This window comes from Pristis pectinata, chromosome 14, assembly GCF_009764475.1.
Source record: "Pristis pectinata isolate sPriPec2 chromosome 14, sPriPec2.1.pri, whole genome shotgun sequence".
Lineage (NCBI taxonomy): Eukaryota > Metazoa > Chordata > Chondrichthyes > Rhinopristiformes > Pristidae > Pristis > Pristis pectinata.
Window position 1 is genome coordinate 53,141,363 of NC_067418.1, and position 8,654 is coordinate 53,150,016.

At 46.6% G+C, this 8,654-nt stretch overlaps 2 non-coding genes across 2 annotated transcripts; both read left to right on the forward strand.

Moving 5' to 3' along the window:
* Positions 1–4,758: 4,758 nt before the first annotated feature.
* On the forward strand, positions 4,759–4,840 carry trnal-uag (transfer RNA leucine (anticodon UAG)). The gene has a single exon. It is a non-coding gene; the product is annotated as a tRNA-Leu (tRNA).
* Positions 4,841–6,796: 1,956 nt separating this feature from the next.
* Positions 6,797–6,869, forward strand: trnav-uac (transfer RNA valine (anticodon UAC)). The gene has a single exon. It is a non-coding gene; the product is annotated as a tRNA-Val (tRNA).
* The last annotated feature ends 1,785 nt before the right edge of the window (positions 6,870–8,654 follow it).

Sequence of the window (8,654 nt, forward strand, 5' to 3'; positions counted from 1 at the left end):
TCAGAAGACCAACTATCTACAGATGCTTACTGCACCTCACGACTCTCACAGCTACATCGAGTACATTTCCTCACACCCTATCTCTTGTAAGGGCGCCATCTCTATCTCTGTTTCACCGTCTCCGCCGCATATGTTCTGGAAATGAGGATTCTCCTTTCCACGGCATCTGAAGCTCCCGATTTATCTGTTCAAGTGGTTTCTCCTCTCTTGAGATTTGCAGTCCTGACCCGTATCTCCACCATTTCCCGCTCTTCTGCTCCCATCCCGGATCCCATAAGACAGAAGAGAAATAGCGTTCCCTTCTTCCTCAACTTTCACTCTACTCGCCTCCACATCCAGCATATCACCTCCGCCATTTCCGCCTGGTGCAGCGGGATCCACCACCACTCATACATTCCTCTCCCCAGCCCTAACTGGTTTCCGCAGTGACCATTCTCTCCGTGACTCCGAAGTTCTCCGTTCGTCATTCCCCAGAAGATGCCCCGGTGCACTGGCACTTTCCCCTGTAACCGTCGGAGGCCCAAGCCTTATCCCTTCATCGCCTCCCTCACAAATAACCAGGAAACGAAACCGCCAGGCCGGGTCAGGCAAAGATTCACGTGCACACCCTCCAACCTCCTGTACTGTACTGGCTGCTACCAAAGTGGCTTCGCCTACATCAGCAAGACCACGCTTAGATTAGTCGTACGTTCAGCCGAGCACCTGGGGTCTGTCCTCACCGGCCATCCTGAGATCCTGGATGTATGCCAAATCAACTCTCCTTCCCTACCCACAGTGACCTGATATTCTCCGCCCCACCCCGGCCTTCACACTGCCAGTGCGAGGCCAAACTCAATCTGGAACAATCACATATTCCTCGTGTGTGCTCTTAGGTAAACGTCATGAACGATGAATTCTCCAGTTTCAGGTAAGCCGCACCACCTGCGTCCATCTCTTGATCGTCCCAAATCCTCTGAAACCCCCTTCAAAGCAGGCCTTTGTTGTGTTTACTTATCAGATGGAAGCCTCGGACTCTACCGCCACTCATCCCTCTCCATACTTGGCTCATTCGGCGCACAATCCGCATCCTCACCTGGTTCCACCTGTCTCCTCCACTTGCTGTCTCATTCCTCCCTTTCACCATTTTATTCCGGCTTATTTCTCCCCACTACAAATTCAGTCCTGATGCAAGATCTCGACTGGAATCTTGAACTATCCCTTTGCCCCTACAGCGTCTGACCGACCGCCTGAGTTCTTCCCGTTGTTTATTTGTTGCACGAAAATCGCAGTAAAGTGGGAGATTGATGACGTAATAGAGACGATTAAATTTGAACTCAAAGAGCTTCAAAAGTGTCAGAATTCAAAGAAGGCATAATCTATCACTGGGTCATGAGTAAAATGAACGGTGCCTTACTTACCAGCATTGACTTCAGTGCAGTGCAGAAACTTCCACACATTTCACAGATCCACACCTGAAGGCAGGTCTCCGTGCAAGGCAGGAGACACAAGGTACTGCAGATAATGGAATCTGGAACATATAACAAGCACACTGTGAGACGAACTCAGCGGTTCAGGCAGCGTTTGTGGAAGGCAAGGAATGGCCGACCTTTCGGGTTAACACCCTGAATCTGGACTGACAGCGCAGAGGGAGCAGAATCAGTATACAGGAAAGAAGGAAGTGGTGAGGCAGGAGCCGGCAGGTGAACGGAAGACTTGATCGGAATAACCTATAATGGAGAGATGTGGAGAAGTGGGGAGACTGACAGATGGACTTGGTAGAATGAGGATAGGTGGGGTGAGAGGATGAAACTGACAAGGAAAGGAAATAAAATGGAGAGGGAGCCCTGTGGAAGCGCAACTAGGCAGCGCAAGCCGCTGATCTACTGTAGGTCAATGGAGAGTCAGTAGGTGAGACACACCCTTGACAGAGGGTTTGACAGTGCAGGAAGCGCACAGCTGAAGTGTGTGGCCGTGATCGTATAGTGGTTAGTACTCTGCGTTGTGGCCGTAACAACCTCGGTTCGTATCCGAGTCACGGCAGTTCTCAGTTTATACTTCTAAAATTCAACAGCTCCGACAAATTCAACCCTTTACATTTGCTGAATTTTCAGGCCGCTGCTTCTCCCCGGGGGTTGAGTTTCCGCTGTCACCACCAGATTTTCCCTGGACACACCCCGACTCATACCTGGAACCAGGCTGTGCATTTGGAACTGAACCTTCTCGACAAATCAGCAGGCAAAGAGGTGTAAACGGTCTCTCTGGGTATTCATAAGGAAACACTGTTCACCGCCGGGGCCCGCATAGTGCAAGAGGAGAACCAGCCGAATGGCCTCAGCAACAGCGGAGGATCTCCGCTCTCTGGATTGGGGGGCATACAGAATTGCTCCGCCATCTGTGTGCCCCAAAGTGAGTCCTAGGTCTCCACCCATAATCCTGCTAGCTCCCCATTCCTTTGATGTAGTTTGTTTTCAGCAATGTGATCACTGACTTCCGAAATACATTAAGCAACTTGACCACCGCAGCATTCTGTGGTTCAGAATTCCGCAGCTTGCTCGCCCCCGAGTGAAGGCATTCCTCCTCATCTCATTGATAAACTTTCCTCTCATATCATCATCGGTTTCCCTCTGCTTGTAGATTGATTAGCTAGGAAACATTCTGCAGGGAACCAGCCTGCAGAGCCCTTTCAGTACCTTGTACGATGCACTTAGCAACGCTGCAGAAGAGCCGCAAAGTCAGGTGAACAGGACAGAAGGAATTCATGGTGGTCCAAATGACCTGTTGCTGTACTACACGACTCTAAGTCTCGATGAATATTATAATTGGCAAAGAAAGGGAAGATATTAGCTATGCTCTCCCATGGAAGAATTGTCAGAGTCCGTTTCAGTGGCAGTCAGAATTTTGGAGGGGATCTGAGGAAGATTTTCTATCTCCACAGGCGGTAGAAATCGGTTACATGATGGCAAAGAAAGCAGTGGATAAACATGAACTCATATTTAACAGACAATTAATACACACTTGGATCCTGACGGTATTACAATCATTGGACCAAGTGAAAGCAAATGGAATTGCTGGGGATAGGTACTTGATGGTCGGCAGTGACAGGTTGGGCCGAAGGACCTGGCTCTGTGCTGTATGATGCTGTAACGCTGATGGGAACACTGAAGCCGGGGTTTAGTATCAAAAGCTGAAATTCCAATAAATGTTCAGCAGCTCAGGCAGCAGGAGAAAAACGAATTGAACATGTGCTGCCTTCCCTGACTGACTGAATATCTGAACAGAACTGAAATCACGTAACAGCTTCCTCGTTTCACCAAATCCCCGCACTCAAATTTGTGATTTGCGCCGTGTATGAACGATATTCCGTGAAAAAATATACTCAGTGTAATCAGAGTCATTGAATCAGAGAGTTTCGGTGCACAGAAGCAAGCTCTTCGGTCCAACTCATCCATGTCAACTAAGTCGTCAACGTGAGGCAGTCCCACTTGCGGGATCACTGAACACACTGTGGCAAAGCACCTCTGTCACAAGTGTGTGGCACTGATTTTGAAACATTAACTGCAAGCTCTAGAATTCCCCATTGGATGAAACGTCCTCCCCGAATTTCCCTTGTCGGGCTCCTCATGAACACACATGTTTCATTCAAGACATCTCTCGGTTTTCGCAACTGCAGGGGATACCCGGCCGGCCTGACAACCTTCCTTCACAAAACTCCCGTCCATTCCGGTATCGGTCTGGTAACCTTCACTTAATAATGTCCAACTCATTCAGCTCCGAAAAGAAAAAAAAGAGGCCAACATTGAACATGTTGCTGCTGATGTCGTGCCAGCGCCGCTCTCCACATTTGATGTATAATCTCCCTGCATTGGAAGTCAATCATCCGACAAGAAACAGCAACGTTACAGCACTCACCTAAATATTTGTTAAACTGTACAGTGTTTTTTTTTTAATCAATCGCGCACTAAGATACTAAGTTCTACCAGCATCGTGGAGTTTTGCAATCGTTCAAGAATAAAATAAAGTGGCCCTTAATTTAGACTCCATGGCAAATGGACAATGTCATATTATCTGATATTGTTAGGGCAGTTGTTCCGCCTGTTGCCTGCTCCTCTTTTGAAGGGTCAGAATGCTCAACTTCCTTGGAATTCAACTGCTTGTGGTTATATAATTTTTGTTTGTTGCCAACACCGCAGCCCTGCTTTGATCTTACGTTCAAGCAGCGTGGCCTCACTTCTTTTTGGATTAATAATTTGTTTCGTCTCATGGCTAAAATTATTTGTTTATCTCATTAAGACAATACTTTACGTTCCCACGTTCCTGACTTCACTGGAATACAGTTAACAAAGACGCTGAGCTGCCAGTCCTCCTTTCCCTGAAACTACGCTTCACAAATAGCTGACGGACCGACTTCCTGGTCACCATCTGTTCACAGGCCCTGTTGATGATGTTCATTCCATGGATGGATGCCCTGATTTGTTTCTCCTGTGGCAGACCAACTGCGAAGCATCGTGATAGCTTTCATCAGTCATGTGTTTAAGCACAGTCGAATTTAGAGAGAAACGAAACCCAGTCTTGAAATCCGAAATGACACCCACAACCTCAGAGAGCGGGAACCGTTGTTTGTAACTTTGCGCGACTCTTTCTCTTCCTTCTCGTTCACTGTCCCTTCTCCAATAGTATATTGCAGAACTCATTTTGTTTCTCGAAGTGAGCTTCCTTGCATTAAGTGGAAAGTGCAGACTCGAACGCAATGAATTGGAGGTCATAGTTCAGCTGATCGGTTGTAGTGTGGCCGAGTGGTCTAAGGCGCTGGATTTAGGCTCCAGTCTCTGAGGGGTCGTGGGTTCGAATCCCACCACTGCCAAGCATCGAATTTTCACCTGTGCTTTTTGAGAAGCTGCTCGGTGCGCGGACAGTCACAGCCGACTTTATCCAATCGGACCTTGTAATTGAAATACCCCATCGTTCTGACTCTTTCAATAAACCTGTTATGCTTCCACAACGGAACAACTTTTCCCACTGAATGAGATACAGTTTGTTCAGTGGAGCCCGACCAATGTGCTAGACGTCATTACTCCTATCTTTCTGTTGATTTCGGCACAATTTATCATCCATATTCCCAAAACAGTGAAGGTGCTCCTTCCATAATCCAATCGGTGATTTTCAATCAGGGTCTCAGCTTATGAGACTGGTTGATGAGGGCAATCTCCCTGCCCACCAACACTCAACCCTCTTTAAAATATGGAAGAGAAATGGCATAGAAGTTTGCCCACTTTGCTGCATTTAGCTCTGCATCGAACGGATACTTTTCCTCCTTTAATTTTCCCCTTGATATCTCCATGTTTCCGTAAGTTTCTCCTTTCTCAAACGTCTTCGCTATACCGTCCTTCAAATGTTCCGTCTTTAAAGAGAAATGTGAAAATATGAATTCCCGCCAATATTAAGCAGGCCAGTGGGCGGCTTTCATCGAATTTCTGGATGAACAGAACAACAATTCGAAAGCGGTGCACTAATCTAGTCAGCGTAAAGTGAAACCGACATGGTCATAATTCCATCACAATGCTCTTTGGGGACTTTTGTGCTGTAGGTAACATTTCAGATATTACGAAAAAACCCAACAAGTGTTTGCAAATTTTCAGTTGGCCAACGACACCGTGGGAAATGGGATGTGGAAACCAACAGTGAGCGTGCGCTGAATTCTGAAGCCGCCGAGCCACAAACGCTGTGAGGACAAAATCAAACGGCAGCGTTCAGGACTCGAATGTGAGTTCAACTCGCCGAGTTCTCCAGTACAATGCTGCTGCCCATGCAACACAAGGTCAGCGCACCGAAGCAGTGTATCATCTGAGTGACGAACAACCTATAAGTGGGCAACGCCTTTGTTACTTCACACATTGAAAGTCAGAAAACTGCAGTGGGGAAGATTTCGTTGCTGTACAGAAATATAAATCACTTCTCACCTGTCCCATGTGAGCAGTTTTCTGACTTGCTTCACGAGGAGGTCTTTGTTAACGGGAGAACCTCTCCGTCCATTCTGGTGACATGCTGAGTTATGCAAGAAGTTTCCGTTTTGAATCTGAGTATTTTATGGCGTCTTTTGATTTGACAGACATGGTGCTGTTGCCACACGCAGAACCTTCTGTTTCTCTTTTAGAAGCTGACTCGCATTACGAAATATGTCACCAGAAATACAATGTTCCTTCTGCTACAGGTGGTTTAATTATCCACAATATAGTCCCCTGGATTGCAGGTGAGAACTTGAGTCTGGAGGAAATTGATTAGGATGTGGAATATAAAATGGGATCAATGAAAGCTCAGCGTGAATGTTCATCTGATGGTCACTGTGGACTCGGTGGGCTGGAAGGTCTATCTCCATGCCCCATGACTCGACAACGAATAAAGAAGCCCCAATAACACATGCGTAGATCTACCTACTGCTATCCATGTCGTCGACAAATTTATCCGCCACATGTCTCAGTAACGTTTTTGTATTAACTTGGTTGTCGAGGTGAGGAGAAGTGCAGTGTTTGTCGGATACTAGCCACGCGCGAATCTGTGGAGAGAAACCTCAGCGGCACCGCCCAGTTATCCACGAGATGTGGAGGGTCAGTCTGAGGAGGCTGATGGAAGCCAAAGAGACAGAGATATGTTTCTTGCGTTATTTATGCACCACAGACCACATTCCTCGACTGAAAGATGACGGGCCAGAATTTGGGTTTGTTGTTTGGGGCAGAAGAGGTTGTAATTCAAGGGGATACAACAGCCTCCGTCACTGCTCAGCAGCGCGGCAACTTAGATGAAGAGTTGAAAGCCTCCGGTGGTTTCTGTGGTGTAGTGGTTATCACGTTCGTTTTACACGCGAAAGGTCCCCAGTTCAATCCTGGGCGGAAAGATTGTTGTTTTGGTCTCAGGGTTTTGGGAAACACGTGACACTTGGCCTTCAATGGAGCATTTCAAACCTAAAAATCTTGCAGCACATGCGAAGAGAGACAGAATGGATGCACACACCTGAGTTCCGCAAAAAGATCGGGACAGGACTTGAACTTGCAAACTTCTGTTGACATCACATCAAACACCGAAGTCAGACACTTTCTCCATGAGGCCACACAGCCCATTATTTTCAGCAACCGAAAAAAAAACATCATGAGGAATGATGCTGGGGCCGGGGTCCTGCGAGAAATTGAGAAGAAGACGGGACGCATTTTCCTAGCACACACGGAATTGCACAGTTTGAAGTGTTTCGACAAGAAGAGAGAGTTCGCGTCGGAACGAAGAGAATTCGTAGACGGGGCACCGTTTTCATCACGGCTCAGAAAATCGAAGGATCACGTGGCCTGTCTCGTCCCGATCCGCTGACAGACAAAATGTGGTCATGCTGGCTCGCTGAGATGTCCAGAGTCAGCTGTTTAAGGGTCGACCCTAATTGTAAGTTGAGAGGACTACTTGAGGCAGACATCACCTTCCCTTCTCTCTGGGCCATCTGAAGCACCACACTGTTTCCCTCATTCACATCACCAGTGTTATGACGATGATGTACTCTGGGCCCAGGTTCCCAACACGATGAGAAAGAACACTTTGCATGTGCCCGAGACTCCATAATTAGCTCGTTATTTCCCCATCATTCACTTATTACGAATTTAGAATCCTTGTCCTCAATCGCCCACTGTTGCACTGTCACCGGATGAGATAAGTGGTTTAACAATTAAAATAATGAGAACTTTAAGAGTCTCTAAAATTCTCTGGCCCCGAAGACGGTAGAGGCTGGACAATTAAATATTTCAGGTGCGTCAAAACAGTTCGCCCGATGTTCTAATCGCTTCCTCCCAGTGTTGTTCGTGTTGGGCGAGTCCTTGCCCCAAAACAATTAAGGTTTCCAATTTGCAACCTTCAATTCATTCACATGATCATTGCCCATTTATTTTCTGATGTTATGGTCACGTGACCTGCACATTCACATGGAGACCATTATAGAATAGATAGAAAATAGAGGGTGTACAATTCTTTTCATTCATAGTCTGCTCTGTGTTTAAGATGGCCGCTGGTCTCCTTGAGATGGCCGCTAGGTCTCCTTCTCCAGCCCGAGTTCGGGAAACACTTAGTGCGGGAAACATATAGCTCATTTAAAAAAATAGTTAGCCATTCCTAGGGAGACCCTTTTGATTTATTGAAGCTCATTAAACAAATGGTTAGCCCATTCCTAGGAAGACGCTGTTGATCTATTGTGTAGCTAATGGTTGTTATGGCTAGTGCGACAAATAATTTTGTAGCAGTTCTGTAGTTGATAGTGTTATAACTGTTAACTCTGGTGCCAGCGAGTCTCCGACCTCATAAGTAATAGGGTAACATTGTGATGTTTTATAACTGTTAGCCTTGTAGCTAATAGGCCGAGTACTGTTTTATAGCTGATTGTTCTGTAGCCTCATACCAGTCCTCCCAATGCCCTTAAATAATTAGGTCACTCTGTGATTAAGTCAGGAAATGACTGTGGCGAAAGAAAAATGGTTATGAGTCAGCAAACAACTGTGAAAGGAGACAAATGGTGAAAGATGGAACTGTGACGATAAGAGAGAACATGAAGGATCGTGATAATGTAGTTGAACTATGAAAAAGGAATAAAAAAGGCCCGCGAGCTTTGCTCGGGGGCAGTCAGAGAGAGCAGTAATCAGAGGGTGATTGGT